At 36.8% G+C, this 17,719-nt stretch overlaps 1 long non-coding RNA gene across 1 annotated transcript in view; it reads left to right on the top strand.

Moving 5' to 3' along the window:
- The first annotated feature begins 5,672 nt into the window (after positions 1-5,672).
- Positions 5,673-17,719, top strand: part of LOC135133320 (uncharacterized) — a 68,855-nt gene continuing 56,808 nt past the window's right edge. Inside the window, exons 1-2 of the long non-coding RNA XR_010281168.1 lie at positions 5,673-5,957; positions 16,421-16,521. This is a non-coding gene — a long non-coding RNA (uncharacterized LOC135133320). The remainder of the gene's footprint in view (positions 5,958-16,420; positions 16,522-17,719) is intronic.

The following is a 17,719-nucleotide window of genomic DNA, read 5'->3' on the forward strand; positions in this document are numbered from 1 at the left end:
TACGTCTCATGTTTTAAAAGAAAAAAAACTTTTTAAAACAATTGAAATGGACGTTTTTTATTCGCTAACAACTCCATGTGCAGTAGGCTCCAGAAAAAACGGGAATGGAATTTTTGTACAATGTAAAATGTACCTATCTCTTACTTGTCAATTTGACAAACCTGTTAAATATTTATCAGTTATCACTATTTTGACACAAAATTTTAGCGATGTCATTATTGTTCTAACCTATTTCAAAATAGGCCCGTTTAAACTAGGAAAATTCACACAATATTCTGTCATACTAACCATGGTACATACAAGAAGCAGTGGTTGGAAGTAATTCAATTACAAGTAATTCATTACTGTAAATCAATTCAGGTAATGAGTAATTGCAATGCATTATTTTTTCAAAAAATGTAATGAGTTAGTAATTGGAACGAATTACTTTTTTTGAGTAATTCAGTCACTTACAATTACTTTTTGCAATTATTTTGAACCCAAATACTCAAAAATATTGCTTTGTTTTTCTGTACGAATTACCGGTGGACTAATATTTACGATACATTTACACGTAGCCAATGAGATATTTTGAAATCTCCCACCAATGCAAATTTTTGTTTAAAAGTTATTGCAGTTGGCATCGAACTTTTATTTGTAGCTAGAGTGGAATGAAGTTAGGCGCAAAAGAATCAGAGAGTAGTTATATTACAAAAATTTTAAGGTGTCAATGGGCGCCTACGACTAGATATCTAAAATAACTCGCTCGTCCAACAAAGGGCCAGAAATAACTGTTCGTACGCCACTGGCGCCGCGATGAGTCAGCCAGGACGCGGCACAATGAAAGCAACACAAACTAATGAACCACTAATCGGATCGCGTTTCGTGGGAGCGGCAAATCGGCCACCGTGCTTTAGCGCCGCGTTTCGAACGCGGGAATCGCGATCAGCCGCTCCGTTTCGATAGCGGCAGCCGATTTACTCTACCGTGTATTTTTTTTGTTTTTTTTTTTTTTAATTTATTAGTAGTGTGACGGACGATGGCGTTCATGCATAATTATAAAACCGCGCGCACCGAAAAAATGCTTTCCATTTCGCCCGAACCGGCGTTTTATTTCCGTTTTGGCCAAACTTGGCGATTAAATGAGGAAAGAAAACACATAAAACAGCGAAAAATTGATCAAGGCAGCGGCGCCTTGGCCTTGCGGCGATGATCTAGTTCCAGAGGTGAAAAACAAGACAGATGGCAAAAAAGAAATCGGAATTTCAAGGCCGCCCCATGAATATTGATAACGATATCTTGCGTTCTGGCATATGGTAATTTTTTGTTATAAATAGAGGCGTAATTCGAGTGATCCGTGCTGTTATCGCTGGAATTCATAAGCAGGTGCGCCACGACTGATAGTGATAATTCCCCTATATGTGGCCGTTTTTTTATGTTAATTACATCCCCGGTGCCTCTTTGTAAGCCCATAAATAAACCACGATAATTACCCGAAAGGAAAATACCGGAGGAAAACAAAATTACGCAATTGTTTGTACTGTAGATGTCAGCGAGATAAGTTGACGTGTGATAATTAGCTTTTCTTTTCGGAAAAGTCGAGCGATGAATGGACGCGGATGAATGAGGCTTGTAAGAAACAAGCATTCCGAGCACGTCGATAAAATTGTGCGAAAACGACGGAGGAAAAAATCGCGCTTGTAATTCTCCACACAGGACAAAAGAGGGGAATTCTCGGGCGCATTCCGGGGCCTTTTGGCATTGCGTGTTGCACATTCTGGCAGGGGCGGACTGGACAACTTCTTATCAAGAAAAAGAATCAAAAAAAAACGTTTGAAATGGGAATTTCTCACCAAAAATAAACCAAAGTGAATCGAGAATATTTTCAAAAAGCGTTTATTGGCTTACTTACATTTTGCTCTTTTTTCTTAATATGTGTAGTCTTCTTTTCACAACAAGAAACTTAAAACATGTTTAAAATGGCAAATTTTTGTATAAAAGTACCGACTTTGCAATTAGACTCCGCCCCTCGGTCTGACAACGAATGAAAAATTCATCACGATTGAGATCGAGACGGATGGGTGGGGCTTCTCTTTGGGTTTTATTTGGATAACACGATTACCTACTCAAGAACATATTTCGCATGGTAATTTCTCGTAGAAAAATAAGGATTGTATAATTAAACTTCGCCCCTCGGCTTACGACGAATAAAAAAAAAATCATCAGGATTGAGACAGGGTGGGTGGGCGGGCCTCACATTTTGCCTTTTGTTTCTTAACAACAACATTTTTTCACAACAACAAACTTAGAACTTGTTGAAATGGTACATTTTTGCAATTAAATATGGTTTTTGCAATTATGGGGGGAGCCTAATTTCAAAATCGATATGTATGCCCGCCCACCCACCCTGTCTCAATTGTGATGATTTTTTTTATTCACCGTGAATCAAAGGGGCAGAGCTTAACTGCAAAATACTTATTTCTTTACAAGAAATTAAAAACATGCTTTGAGTATCGTGTTGTTTAAAGAATACTGTGTATATAAAGAAAAAAAGGGAAAATATAAACCCCGCCCACCCACCCCATCTCAATTGTGATGATTTTTTTAATCTTAGAAACTTGAAATACATTTAAAATGGTAAATTTTTGTAAGGAAATGTGGATTTTGCAGTTAAGTTCCGCCTCCTTGGGTCACAGCGAATGAAAAAAAACATCACTATTGAGACAGGGCGGGTGGGCGGGGCTTATACTTTACCCTTTTTTTCTTAATATACATTGCCATTTTTTTGCAACAAGAAACTTAGAACATGGTTAAATTGTTAAATTTGTATAGGGAAATATAGATTTTGCAATTACGCTCCGCCCCTCGGTCTGACAACGAATGAAAAATTCATCACGATTGAGATCGAGACGGATGGGCGGAGCTTCTCTTTTGGTTTTCTTTTTTAATTAATACATTTACTAGTTTTCTTTGTATAACACGATTACTTAAGAACACTTTTCACATGGTAATTTCTTATAGAAAAATAAGGATTTTACAGTTAAGTTTCGCCCCTCTGGTTACGACGAATAAAAAAATCATCAGAATTGAGATAGGGCGGGTGGGCGGGGCTTAAATTATGTTTTTTTTTCTTCATATACATAGTCATCTTTTAACCACAAGAAACTTAAAACATGGTTAAAATGGTACATTTTTGCCAGGAAATAGGGATTTTGCAATTATGGAGCGAAACCTAACTGCCAAACCTTATACAGATTTTCCATTTTAAACATATTTCAAGTTTCATGTTTTGAAAAGAAGTCCACAAATATTAAATCAAAAAGGCAAAATGTCAGACCGCCCACCCGCCCTATCTCAATTGTGATGATTTTTTTTATTGGCCGTGAATTAAGGGGGCAGAGCTTAACTACAAATTCCTTATTTCTTTACAAGAAATTAAAACATGTTTTTGAGTATCGTGTTGATCAAAGAATAATATGTGTATTAGGAAAAAAGGGCGAAATATAAGCCCCGCCCACCCGCCCTGTCTCAATTGTGATGATTTTTTTTATTGGGCGTGAATCAAAGGGGCAGAGCTTAACTGCAAATTCCTTATTTCTTTACAAGAAATTAAAAACATGTTTTTGAGTATCGTGTTGATCAAAGAATAATATGTATATCAAGAAAAAAGGGCGAAATATAAGCCCCGCCCACCCGCCCTATCTCAATTGTGATGAATTTTTTTATTGGCCGTGAATCAAAGGGGCAGAGCTTAACTGCAAATTCCTTATTTTTTACAAGACATTAAAAACATGTTTTTGAGTATCGTGTTGATCAAAGAATAATATGTATATTAAGAAAAAAGGGTGAAATATAGGCCCCGCCCACCCGCCCTATCTCAATTGTGATGATTTTTTTTATTGGCCGTGAATGAAGGGAGCAGAGCTTAACTGCAAATTCCTTATTTCTTTACAAGAAATTAAAAACACGTTTTTGAGTATCGTCTTGTTCACAGAATGCTATGTATATAAAAAAAGGCGAAATATAAGCCCCGCCCACCCGCCCTATATCAATTGTGATGATTTTTTTATTGGTCGTGAATCAAGGGGGCAGAACTTAACTGCAAATTTCTTATTTCTTTAGAAGAAATTAAAAACATGTTTTTGAGTATCGTGTTGTTCAAAGAATACCATGTATATTAAGAAAAAAAGGCGAAATATAAGCCCCGCCCACCCGCCCTATTTCATTTGTGATGATTTTTTTTATTGGTCGTGAGCCAAAGGGGCGAAACTTAACTGCAAAATCCTTAGGGATTTAAGGAATTATGGATACTCAAAAATATGTTTTTAATTTCTTGTGGAGAAATAAGGATTTTGCAGTCAAGCTCCGCCTTCTTGGCTCACGACCAATAAAAAAAATCATCGCAATTGAGACGGGGTGGGTGGGCGGGGCTACATTTTGTTTGTTTTTTCTTAATTTGTGTAGACTTATTTCGACAAGAAACTTAAAATATGTCTAAATCTTTTGTAGTAATCAACTTAAATCCTCATAAACACTCATAAATTTGAAGAAGTTCGGCAAAAATGTAGTAAGATGACGGAGAAATTTTGACTACCGATTTACCATGTTTCAAATAATCTTAAAATATTTGCACGATATTGTTACATAATATTTTTTTTTCAAAAAATCTGGATGCTAGAAACTCAACATGGATTCATAAGTCACACATCCAGGAATATGTTATTTTATATTTATGTTTTTTAATTTGTTATAAGGTGCTTTATCATTTTTAACAGGCCAGTTTTGACGTTGAAGTGTTTTTTTACTTTTTTATAAAAATTTCAAAGTCAAAATTTCTGTATGGATCGGCTGGAATCATGGTTAAAATCCACAACTTAAAAAAAATAACCTTAAAAATGGAGTGAAATGTTAAAAAATGCATTTAAAACAAACTTCACGACAAAAAACGACTTTTTAAAAAAGCAAAAAAAAACTTCAACGTCAAAATTGGCCTGTTTGCTTAAAACGTGATAAAGTACCTTAAAATACAGGAAAAAGCAGGTAAAAAAAAGCGTGGGGTGAAACGTACCATTTTACTTACTACTGACTTCAGTTTAGAAATTTCATATCAGTTTCAAAGTTAATTTGCAAGATGTTTTAATTTTGATTTTTTTTTTCTCAAAATCTGGATGTCTAGGATAAAAATTCAACCGGGGTTCATAAACCACACGTGCAGAAGTATCTTATTTTACAAAATTTAAATAATCTTTACTACTGTCAACTTGGGAAAAAATCGTCCACTCCGCCCCTGCCTTCTGGTGACATTTCGTCTGCCCGTTTTTCCCGGCCATCTTCACCCAGATTTAAAACTCATCCCGAGCCCAGAAAACGTTTCCACAGCCTCTCTCCCGTCACAAAACCGCCCCAACCCTCCATTTAATCATAATCTGTTTAAACCCACAAAACACAACATGCGGGTAGGCAGCCCACAATACGCCGAGCTTTGGCTCTGTGTTCGTTTGGGTCCCGCGCCCGGCTGCCCATTTCCGCCCCCGGCCGTCCACCCATGAATGAGCCGTCTCCGGCATCCCGTGCACGCGCCGCCGCCGCCGCCCCCCGCATTCCCCGTCCTTGTCCGACACGCCGTTAAAATTCGAATCCGGCGCGATATCGACTGAACGCCGTGCCGAAAAGGAGTCGAACCTCTGGCGGGCGGGTCAGCAGGAGCAGGAGCAGGAGCAGGAGCAGGACTCCACTCGCGCAGGCACACGTTCGGATGTGTTGCCACCCCTCTATTTATGTCAGTTTGGCGCCCCCGTTCTCGAAGAGGGCCTTGCCTGCTCCCTGCTAAGACACTACACTTCACCGTACCTCTAATCAACTCTCTCTTTCATTCATTTTAATACGGAGTGGCGAGTGACCGTTCCGGCTCGTTATCGCAGTGACAGTGTGGAATTTCCTTTCTTGTCCGTCTATCTAATCTGTCTTCTTCTGATAAGGTAAATTTTTCCCTTTCCGAAGGCCCCATTTGCATTTTATATGGGTCGGCTTCGAAACTGGGGGCCGTTTAAATATGTATGGGGATTTTGTTGTTTTTTTTTTTTTTTTGTTTGGGAGTGCCGGCTTTGTTTGATATTTATTTTATGGGGGGTGATGGATACGCGGCATTTAAATTGCTCGTTTGTAGCGATGACCTCTGTACTCGGTGTGAGATGGGTTTTTATATATTGATTTTGGGTTTACGCTACATGTGCTAGGGATTCTTCACTCAACGTAGTCGATTTTAATTTAAATTATGACATAACCTCAACTGACGCTGTCGACGCGAATTTGCATCGTGTAAACCGGGCTTCGCTAGTTTAGTGACAAAAATGTCACGAAAAAGCAAACAGTTTCAACTGGTTACAGTCTTGACACATTTAATACAACACTGGGTTGTCTGAATTGATTTTCAATTTTAAATCGGGGCTAGTTTTTGTCCAAACAAATATAACGTGCGTTACAAGTTTACTTTAATGTTTATGAAACAAATGTATAACATAAACATTGATACTCAGTTGTGTTTAACTAAGTCTTGTTAAGTAAAGATGACTTAAGTAGAGCCGCAAACAACTCCATGCTTATTACACACTCTATTACCATTTATTTTCATATCATAGTTGACGTTGACTTTTGCCGCTTCGTCGAAATAAGAATTATACTCCAGTTGACGTTCAAAAATCAAAAAACGATTATTTCCAGTGTCTTTTTTACACTTTTATGGTTAAAAATAGTGCGCTTCCGGCGCTTGAAATATTCACGGCGAATTTTTTTCCTGCTTGGAAGCGCTCGATTTGTTTGATGTTTACCGTACGGAGTTTGACACACGCAGCACTGAATTGGTTGTTAGTAGCGATGACCTCTTTGTTGTGCCAGATGGGTTTAATTTATCGATTTTGGGTTTACGCGACATGCTATCGTTCCATTTATCTGTCACTGTTTTGGCCCTAAATTCTAAATTAAACATAACCTCAACCGTCACCCAAATTTCGATCGTGTGAAGCCGACTTTGAGCCATCGTTAGGGTCGCTTTATTAGTAAAACAAACACTCGGACACTCCAGTAGTTTACTTTACGGAAAATAAAAGCTTTCATACGGCGTGATTTAAAACAACCGATAAACGCGCCAATTATTATGTCATTGTGTTGTCGCGATTGATTTTCTATTCCGAAACGAGGCCAGTTTGTATTGTTCTGATTATTTTTTTTTAAAGACATGACTTAATCATATAATCATAACCTAACTTTCGTAAAAGTTTAGAGGAGTTGAAAATTCTTGGGTGATATTTATTCGTCAGCGCCTTCTGAATGTCGCGCGTTTGACATATACAAAGCACTTGAAATGGTTGCTATGTAGCGATGACCTCTTTGCTCCATGCGAGATGGGTTTTATTTATTGATCTTGGGCTGTCGTGACGTGTGCTGTCAGTGCAATTATCTGTCACTTTTTACGAAATCGCTATTGTAAATCCGGCTTTTTTGTAATTTACTCGATTTTTCTACTTAAACCAAGCCGGTTTTTGTTATTGAACCGAATAATCAATTAACTTATGCATAGTTTACTGGTCTCGGAAGTCGATACAGTACATCATTCCACCTCGAGAAAGTATGATAATAGAAAAGTGTTAAGGCGACAAACATGTTTACTTTAAAGTTCGGGATCAATATTTAAGATAGCTACTAATATTTGGCATGTGTGTTTGGTAAACCTTGTTAAGTAAAGTTGACTTAAGTAAACCCACACTTACATCGATTTTCTGTTCATGTGACATGTGGTGTCATTAAAATTAAAATTTCGTGCGGTAAACCCGGCTTCTAATATTTGTCCAACTCCTCGATTTAAAAAACCCCAGTATGCAAATTCGCGCCCGAAATGATTAATTGTGGAAAAGCAATTACATGTTTTCGGCGAAAGCCCCAATTAACATTTTGATTAATGTACTTAATGTGATTTCTCGGAATCGACATAACCTCAAAGCTCGAAGCCGCGTTTACACCGCCACATACCCCTTTAAGCCGCCGCCATTAGAAAAAAGCTGACATTTCCGTCACGCATCTGCGTTGTATAGGGCTATAATAATTTGGAGCAGCTGGTGACGTAGTCGCAGGACTTCGGATCAGAGTGTCGCTGGCCAGTAAACGCATTAATCACTAGGGGGTTAAGTTGTCACGCTATTGTTCATTCAATAACAGCCGTGTTTAAATTTAATTACAACAATTGCGGCGGGAGATAGCGGAGTCGTGTTTCGGAATATTCAGCCGGAGCTCGTACGAAGAGAATTATTTACGTTTTTATTGAGTTGGGGCGGCTGCAGCTGGTTTATGGGGGTTTGTTAATATGTCTGAGAGCTCCAGCGGATGAAAATAGTCTGGAATATTGACTGTCCTGTGGGTGTATTTACTAATAGCAATAATGAATAATTTATTGCGTATGCAACCAATTATACATGCATTTACAACCCTCTTCAAACAAATCGCTTTTCTGGCGTCAATTGTTGGAATTAACTCCCCATAATTTCATAATGTTTCCAATTGAATGGACGACGTTTTAATAATTTATTGCATGTTTAGAGACATTCACGTTATCGATTGTGGATAATTAAATAGAGCAGTTGGTCCTCCAAACCAACAATTCGTTAGTGGAGAAAAATTAACCCGGTATCTAAAATTAAAACTTCCTCCAAGTTTCGAAGGATAAAAAGCGAAATCTTCGTTTTCGGGGCTTCTTTTTGTCGGATTGATTTTCTAACAACAGGGAGAAGATGGCTTGGGTCGACGTACCTGTCATGAGTGACGCGTTTTTCGCGACGTCACGCCGAAAGTCAGCCTACTCGAGATAAGTTTGAGGTTATGTCTAAAAATTTAATTTCAGTCGGGCAACATTAATTCAACATACTTTCGCTCCTAAATTGGGCATAAACTCCATAATAACCGTCTAAGTAATCACCTTACTTTAAATTAAAACGTCAAAACTTACTTCGTGGCGTAATTTATTACCTCGTACTGATTTATGAGTGGCTGCCAACTATTGACAAAGTGGAAAACATTATCTTGATGAATCTCCGAATTACGGTTTTTATTATTTAATAAAAAGCGTCGCTGTTTTCCGGAGATCTCTGGCATGTGCTCGACCAATTAGAATTAATTCCGGCGCGAATACAAAATGGCGCGATTTGAATTGCAAAATGTCGCCATTATAATGCTAAAGGCGGCCATTTGCCTTAATTGTCGACTTTTTCATACTCCGTATGAATGCATGAGCTTCGTTCCCGACATAAATTAAACTTCGGCTCTAAGCCGCTCATTAAGCTCGAAGCAAATTCGACATAAAATCCACGCGAACTTCCAGATCTAAGTCATTTTTAATTAGGGTTGTTACGAGGGAGCTTTATGACGTCCTTATGTTCTTTTCAGGTCTCTCACTATAATAGTTTATTGCAGTTTTGAGCAATAAAACGCCTAGTTTATGGCGGGATCCGTTTTCTTAGTTTACTACTTTGTGCTAATTCGGTGGATTCAAATGTGGCGCCACGTCACGTGACGCTATTAATATTCCATCCGCCACCTACGATGTTGATATGTAATTCAATTAAAACGCCGATATCGATTGCGGCGCCGTCTGTTGTCGGTAATTAGACCCTTAATTTTTCATGTCCGAAAGAACGACCGCTCTAAACGAAAACGGCCCGACTAAATAATGTAAGGCGCCCCGACGTAATGACCATGGCTGAAATATTTACCGCGTACTACCAAGGTCACTACGGGCTCCTCTCCTCGGGAATAATTGCTTTCAGGTCGGGATTTGGCTAGTGGGGTGTTGGTGGGTGCATGTGCAGCGGCGCGCGGTCTCGCATCGCCGCCCCCGGAGCAAGTCGAGCGTTTCATGTCTGCATTTGATCCAACAATAAAAGTAGAACGTGCGAAACGGGCGCCGCCGAAAATTGAAATTGTTCCCTGACGAATATAATTACGTTAGTTATTTGCGGAGCGAGGAGCTCGAAGGATTTATTTAATGTGCTGGGCTGGTTGCATAATATCCACTTATTATACCATTATTATTGTTTCTTTTTGGCGGAGCGCCGCTCTAATTTCATTAAGGACGACGGAGCACTTAAATTCGAATTTGCGAAATGCAATTTCGGGAAGACATGCAAATGGGGAATTATACAGACAATATGCCGGGTTCGGGGGCGCGGGGGGCCGTTTTTGCGAAGGGGAGTGGCGGGACGCACGTGCGGGGAATTTTCGCGATAATGAGGTGTTTACTTTTTTCAAGATGGAGTTCAGCGATTTCGAAAAAGGATTTTTTTATAGTTGCTTCCAGAATTTTTGGAATTTTAAAATAACTGACTTCAAAATCGAATATTTAGGAAATGTTGCTCCGTGACTATAAATACGTTATATTTTTGGGATTAGCAAGTCGAGATTCTTGTCCCAGAATTTTTCGTGAATTTTTAGATGACTTTTTCAAAGTTTTTCTAATTGTTCAAATTTCGACGCATTTTTGACCATTTTCGAAACTTAACTAAATACATTTTCTTGTAAATTTTAAGTTAGGGTATACATAGTGGAACATTTCATTTTTGAAAAAGTTGTTTAAAAATTCTCAAAAAATATATATTAACTTTTTTGCTATTCCTGTTTTACGCTAAATTAGTGAAATGGAGGAAGGAAATGGGCAGGTTAAGTTTAGTTTTTTCTATGGGCAAGTAGTAGCCCCGCCCACCCACCCCTTCTTCATTCCAGTGGCTACTCTTAATACGGTTCAGTCTTATTTTAGCAACTTTAAACCCCACTCATTCATCCTCTGTTTTCTCAGAGGGAAAGCCATTGTCTAAATTAGTCTTATCTTAGCAAGTACTAGCCCCGCCCACCCACCCTTTATTTTCTTAGAAACATTTTTCTCAAAAAAATTGCAAATCGTAGTTTTTTCGGTATACTATTTGCTATAAAATGTGTTTCTTATTTCAGAAAAAAAATAAAAAACGGGTGGGCGGGCGGGGCTAAGTTTGATTTTTCCACTGACTACTCCTAATATTATTCAGTCATTTACCAAAATTAGTTTTATTTTAGCAAATATTAGCCCCGCCCACCCGCCCTCTATTTTCTTAGAGGTTATGTCATTGGCCACAATCAGTCTTATCTGAGTAAGTACTAGCCCCACCCACCCGCCCCGTTCTCATTCTAACGATTTTATTTCTGTTCACTATAAGATTCCTTCAAAGCAGATTAAATGAATCACTGAAATGGAGGCGGGTGGGTGGGCGGGGTTAGGTTAGGTTATAACTGGTGGAACATTTTATTTTTGAAAAAGTCGTCTAAAAATTCTCAAAAAATTCAGGGGCCGTGCTGATTCCAAAAATATGGTGACGAAACAATATTTTCGGAATATTCGGTGTGCAATTGGAATTTCTTGAAATTTTTAAAAATAGGAATATAATTCAACTCCATAAGATGTCTATCGTAAAATTAAAAACAAAAACAAATAAAACTTGAAAAATCGGAAATCGAAAATTACAAACGAAAAATTGAAAAATAGCAAAATCTAAAAATTGAAAAAGCAAAAAAAAACTGAAAAATTGCTAATCGAAAAATTGAAAAAACGAAAAACTAAAAAAATTAAAATTGAAAAAACAAAAAAATATAAAATGGGACAATAAAAAATAGAGAAATTGTAAAAATAAAGAAAACAAAAAGTCGAAAGCAAAAACTGAAAATCGAAAACTTGAAGAAATGAAAAATTAAAGAATCAAGAAATTGAAATTTTCAAAATTGAAAACTCGAAAAATTTTAAACAGAAAAATTGCAAAATGGAAAAGTGGAAAATCGAAAAATTGCAAACAGAACAACTGAACAAAGAAAAAATCGACAAAAAATTAATGAATCGAAAAATTGGAAAGAAGATAAATCGAAAAATGGACCCCCAAAAATTGTGAAAATCGGAAAATTATGCAATCGTCAAAATTTTCGAAGAAAGTCGTAAAACTGTAACATTGAAAGATCTAAAAATCAAAAATTAAAAAATCCAATAATTGAAAAATGGAAAAATTCTAATATCATAAAATTGAACAAGCGAAACATTTTTTAAATTGTAATTATTATTATTAGATAAACATTTAAAATGAGAACTACAAAAATAGCTGATCAAAAATTAAAAAAACTAAAAACTTAAAAATCTATGATTAAAAAACTAAAAATTAAAACTCTGAAAGGTGAAAAATCAAGGAATTGAAAAGGGAAAAATTGCAACCCCAAGGATATAAAAATCTAAAAATTGGAGCATTTGACGTTGAAAAAAGAAAAATTAGAGAATCAGAACATCGAAAAACTAAAAAATTGAAAAAATAAAGAAAATAAACCGAAGCGAAAAACTGCAGCTTGAAAAATTGAAAACTGGTAAATTGAAAAATCTAAAAATTGAAAAATTCGTAAGTTGGAAAGTTGAGAAGCTGAAAAATTTTTACATGAAAACTCGAAAAGTATGATACATATCGTAAATTGAAGAAACAAAAAAAAATAAAAATTGGAAAATAGGAGATTGAAAAAAGTCGGAACATCGAAAAATCGAAAAATTTCAAAATCTGAAAATTGAAAAAATGAAAAAACAAAAAATTATAAAATCGAAACATTGAAAAGTCAAATAATTGACGAAATATTGAAAATAAAAAACGGAAACGAACAATTGAAAATAAAAAAATTCAAGAAATTAGAAACTGAAAAATCTAGGATTGAAAAATGAAAACTCGAAGAGAAGCACATCGTAAAATTTAATAAACAAAAAAAAAAAATTGAAAAATTGCAAAGCGAAATATTGAACAAAATGAAATTGAAAATATAAAATTAAGTTCGGAACATTGGCAAATCCAGAAACTGTGAAAATAATGAAAATAAAAAACGAGACCAAAAATTAAAAAATCGAAAAGTTGAAAATCGAAACACTGAAAAACTAAAAATCGAAAAAAATTCATGCATCAAAATTGGAAATAAGAGAAAATGAATCGAATCGAAAAATTGGAAAGCCATTGAATTGTAAAATGTAGCAAATTTTTCGATTTTTTGACCTTAATTTCATTGAAAACCGAAAAATTGCAAATCGAAAAATTGAAAAATCCAAGAATTGAAAAATAATTAAGAAAATCAGAACATTGAACAACTGAAAAATTGAAAAAATAAGAAAATAAACCGAAACAAAAAATAAAATCGAATAATTGAAAAAAAACCCAAACGAAAAGTTGCAAATCCAAAAACTGAGATATTAAAACTCTAGTAATTCATCAAATCGCATTGCGAAATCTAAAAATTGAAAAATTCAAAAGTTGGAAAATTGAAGTGTTTACTATAAAACCACCTTTCAGGCAGACTAGATAAAAATGATTCCCTAAAAGGGTGATGGGGTGGGTGGGCGATATTAATTGTTATATGGTTTTTTGTAATGTGGGAACAGGAACTAATAGAACGTAGGCTGTTAAGAAAAAAGAAAAAAAATTGTTAATAGTCATATTTTTGCGGTATACTATTTGCCCCACCCACCCGCCCTGTTCTCATTCTACCGATTTTATTTCTGTTCACTATAAGATATAGTTTTCACTGAAAGCAGATTAAATGAATCACTGAAAGGGAGACAGGGTGGGTGGGCGGGGTTAGGTTAGGGTCTATATACACAGCGAAACATTTCATTTTTGGAAAAGTCGTCTAAAAATTCTCAAAAAATTCAGGGTTATAAATTTTGACGTGCTGATTCCAAAAACAAATAATAGTCCCGCCCACCCACCCCCTCTTCATTCCAGTGATTACTCTTAATATTGTTCAGTTTTATCTTGGCAACTTCTAGCCCGATCTTCTAGGTTCTTAGAGGGTAAACCATTTGCCAAAATTAGTCTTATCTTAGCAAATACTAGCCCCACCCACCCACCCTCTGTTTTCTTAGAAGGTATGTTATTTGCAGCAATCAGTCTTATCTTAGCAAAGATTAGCCCCGCCCACCCACCCTTCATTTTCTTAGAAGGTATGTCATTTACTAAAATCAGTCTTATTTTGGCAGGTACTAGCTCCGCCCACCCACCCCGTTGTCATTCTAACGATCTCATTTCTGTTCAGTATAAGATCCTTGTTTCATTCTGACTGGATAAAATGGGTCACTGAGATGGAGGCGGTGTGGGTGGGCGGGGTTAATTACATGTTCTTTCGTAGAGTAGAAATTGGAACTAATAGAACGTAGGCCGTTAAAAAAAAAATAAAAAAGTGCTCATTGTAATTTTTTTGGTATACTATTTACTATAAGATTTATTTCTTATTTCAGTAGAAAAAAATTAAAGAACGGGTGGGTGGGCGGGACTAAGTTTGTTTTTTTTTCATTGACTACTCCTAATATTCTTCAGTCATTTACCAAAATCAGTCTATTCTCAACAAAAACTAGTCCCGCCCACCCGCCCTCTATTTTCTTAAAGGTTATGACATTGCTCACAATTACTCTTATCTTAGTAAGTACTAGTCCCGCCCACCCGCCCTGTTCTCATTCTAACGATTTTATTTCTGTTCACAATAAGATACAATTTTCATTGAAGGCAGATTAAATGAATCACTGAAATAGGGGCGGGGTGGGAGGGCGGGGTTAGGTTAGGGTATATGTACAAAGCGGAAAATTTCATTTTTGGAAAAGTCATCTAAAAATTCTTAAAAAATTCAGGGATATAGATCTTGATGTGCTGATTCCAAAAATAAACAATAGCCCTACCCACCCACCCCCTCTTTATTTCAGTGACTACTCTTAATATTGTTCAGTCTTATCTTGGCAACTTCTAGCCCGATCTTCTACGTTCTTAGAGGGTAAACCATTTGCCAAAATTAGTCTTATCTTAGCAAATATTAGCCCCGCCCACCCGCCCTCTATTTTGTTAAAGGTTATGTCATTTGCCACAATCAGTCTTATCTTAGCAAGTACTAGCCCCACCCACCCACCCTCTGTTTTCTTAGGAGATATGTTATTTGCAGCAATCAGTCTTAACTTAGCAAAGATTAGCCCCGCCCACCCACCCTTCATTTTCTTAGAAGGTATGTCATTTACTAAAAAAGTCGCCTAAAAATTCTCAAAAAATTCAGGGTTATAGATCTTGACGTGCTGATTCCAAAAACAAACAATAGCCCCGCCCACCCACCCCCTCTTTATTCCAGTGATTACTCTTAATATTGTTCAGTTTTATCTTGGCAACTTCTAGCCCGATCTTCTATGTTCTTAGAAGGTAAACCATTTGCCAAAATTTGTCTTATCTTAGCAAATATTAACCCCGCCCACCCGCCCTCTATTTTGTTAGAGGTATGTCATCTGCCACAATCAGTCTTATCTTAACAAGTACTAGCCCCACCCACCCACCCTTTATTTTTTTAAAGGATATACATTTACCAAATTCAGTCTTACCTTAGCAGATAGTTACTACCTTTGCCCACCCGCGTTGTTCTCATTCTAACGATTTTATTTCTCTTCGGTATAGGGTCCACCTTTCATTGAGACTAGATAATATTTATTAAGTTATGCCAGTAACTACTCTTAATATTGTTCAGTCATTCACCAAAATTAGTTTTATCACAACAAATACTAGCGCCACCCACCCACCCACCCTATTAATTTTTTGGGTATACTATTTGCTGTAAGATTTATTTCTTATTTCAGAAGAATAAAATTGGAGAACGGGTGAGTGGGTGGGGCTGAGTATAGCTTTTTATACATTCTTTTATAAGAATGAAGAGGTTGGTGGGTGGGATTCGGTTCTTAAAAAAAGGAAAAAAAACGATGGGTGTAAATTTTTTTTACTAAATAAATTCTAATAGTTTAGGTTCGGAGATGTTTAACATGTATATAATGTGAGAATTGGTATCTGCTATCTATAGTTCTAAACTTTATGGAAAATATTTAAGCCCCGCCCACCCACTTCTTACTGTAACGAATCATCTCATTGTATGTGAGATGAAAGGCGGAGCTTATGACGCCCAACACTTCCTTTCAGCAGAATTTACGGATCTTGTGTGTCTGTAATTTCAAAACGAAATCTTCAATTTTTATTAAACGTGAACTTTGGAGGGTACGCTGGCAATTTCTCGCAATAAGGGAACAACCTTTGAACTTTGCATTAATGAAAACTAAAAATATGGGTCATGGTAAGAAAGAAAATCTGAGTTCAGACTTCATCTAGTGAAACCAAATGCGTCAAAAAAACCACTGATGTACATCGCAGAATATAACGTATGTGTTTTCATTCCACTGTATTCAAAACCCAGCCCGACATCTTTCGAATCAATTTTGTCCGTTTCCGCCGTTTTCAATATACTCGAAAACCCCTGACGTCATTATTGAGCGCTCCGGGCCGCCTTTATTAACCATCGCAGTCACGTGTTGCCCTGTCCCATTCACAATACACCTTTGTTACAGGAAAGTGCAACTGGAGCTGGAAATATGGATCTGGACATGCTCGGGTCGCTTCGCCCCTAACCTTTCCTTGGTATTTGGGCAGTTTAAAGGGGCGCATCTAGGTGAGTCTTATTAATAGTGTTCTCCTTGAACTTTGCGCCCCGATATCCAGACGAGAAAAAGGCTTCCGTCATGTTTTGCGGCCGAGAGCAGGAACAATCGCGAGCTCATTACGAATGCAACAAATCTACCCCGAGGAAAATTGGAACGCTTCGCGAACCAATCAAAACTTTAATTGATTTTATTGCGGGCCGAGCGAAAAGCTGCCGTTAATTCGTCAGGGTTTGCCGAAGGAATTGAATTTACAATTTCCGACAGGTCTTCGCGAGGGGGCGGCAATCCGCAGCCCCGTCGCCGCCCAGGTGATCCCCATGATTTATTAATGACGTTCCGTGTCGCCGTATTTACACGTCGACGGTAAACACGGCGGAATTTTTGTTTTTCGTTTGACACGACGTAGAGTCGAGGGGTTCAGACTAGAATTGCAGTTATGGGTGCGGGTGATTATCGCAGGAACGCGGTGGCGGCGCTGTGATGGGTGGGTAAACGGGAAGTGAGGCGGTGAGGGAGAATCATGGTTATTAGGATAGTGGTAAGTCAAATTTCTCAAAGTGAAAATACGTTTGTCAAGGTTGGTAGTCAGCACAAATGTCACTGTCAAATGACAATTGGAATTAACGTCAAAAGAATGAATATATAGAATATCATTTTCATATTCACACGTTATTAATTATTATTGCGAAAATTTTACAATCTGACATTTGTCGTACCAACCATGACAAAATTAACCAAATTTAAAAAAATAAAACTTTTTATTTAAAAAGGAAAAAAAAATAGAAGATAATTTACAGCGCTCATGTCTCAGAAAATTTGTTTGACGACGCGATTTTTGATTTTGAGATTCATGCTTAAAAATCTAGGACTTACAATACAAATGTTGTTGTCAAAAAAATAATAAAATAAATGTCAAAAAAATGAAAAATTTTCTTCGTACGCAGAACTAAATTTATTCGGCAATAAATTTTGCGTCTACTTTGGACAATAGGAATATTTCGAGGGACATAAAATTGTCTTCAGTTTCACAAGTTGTCTAATTACTATTGTGAAAATTTAAATTTCAAATGGTACAATATGACGTTTGTCGTACCAACCACGATAAAATTCCCCAAATTTTAAAAATTCGAATTTTTATTTAAAAATGAAAAAAAAAGCACAAGATATTTTACAGCGCTCATCCCTCAGAAAACTTGTTTGATGACA

The sequence above is a fragment of the Zophobas morio genome, unplaced genomic scaffold (genome assembly GCF_036711695.1).
Source record: "Zophobas morio isolate AGI-343-1 ecotype UQ-CSIRO unplaced genomic scaffold, CSIRO_AGI_Zmor_V1 ptg000021l, whole genome shotgun sequence".
NCBI lineage: Eukaryota > Metazoa > Arthropoda > Insecta > Coleoptera > Tenebrionidae > Zophobas > Zophobas morio.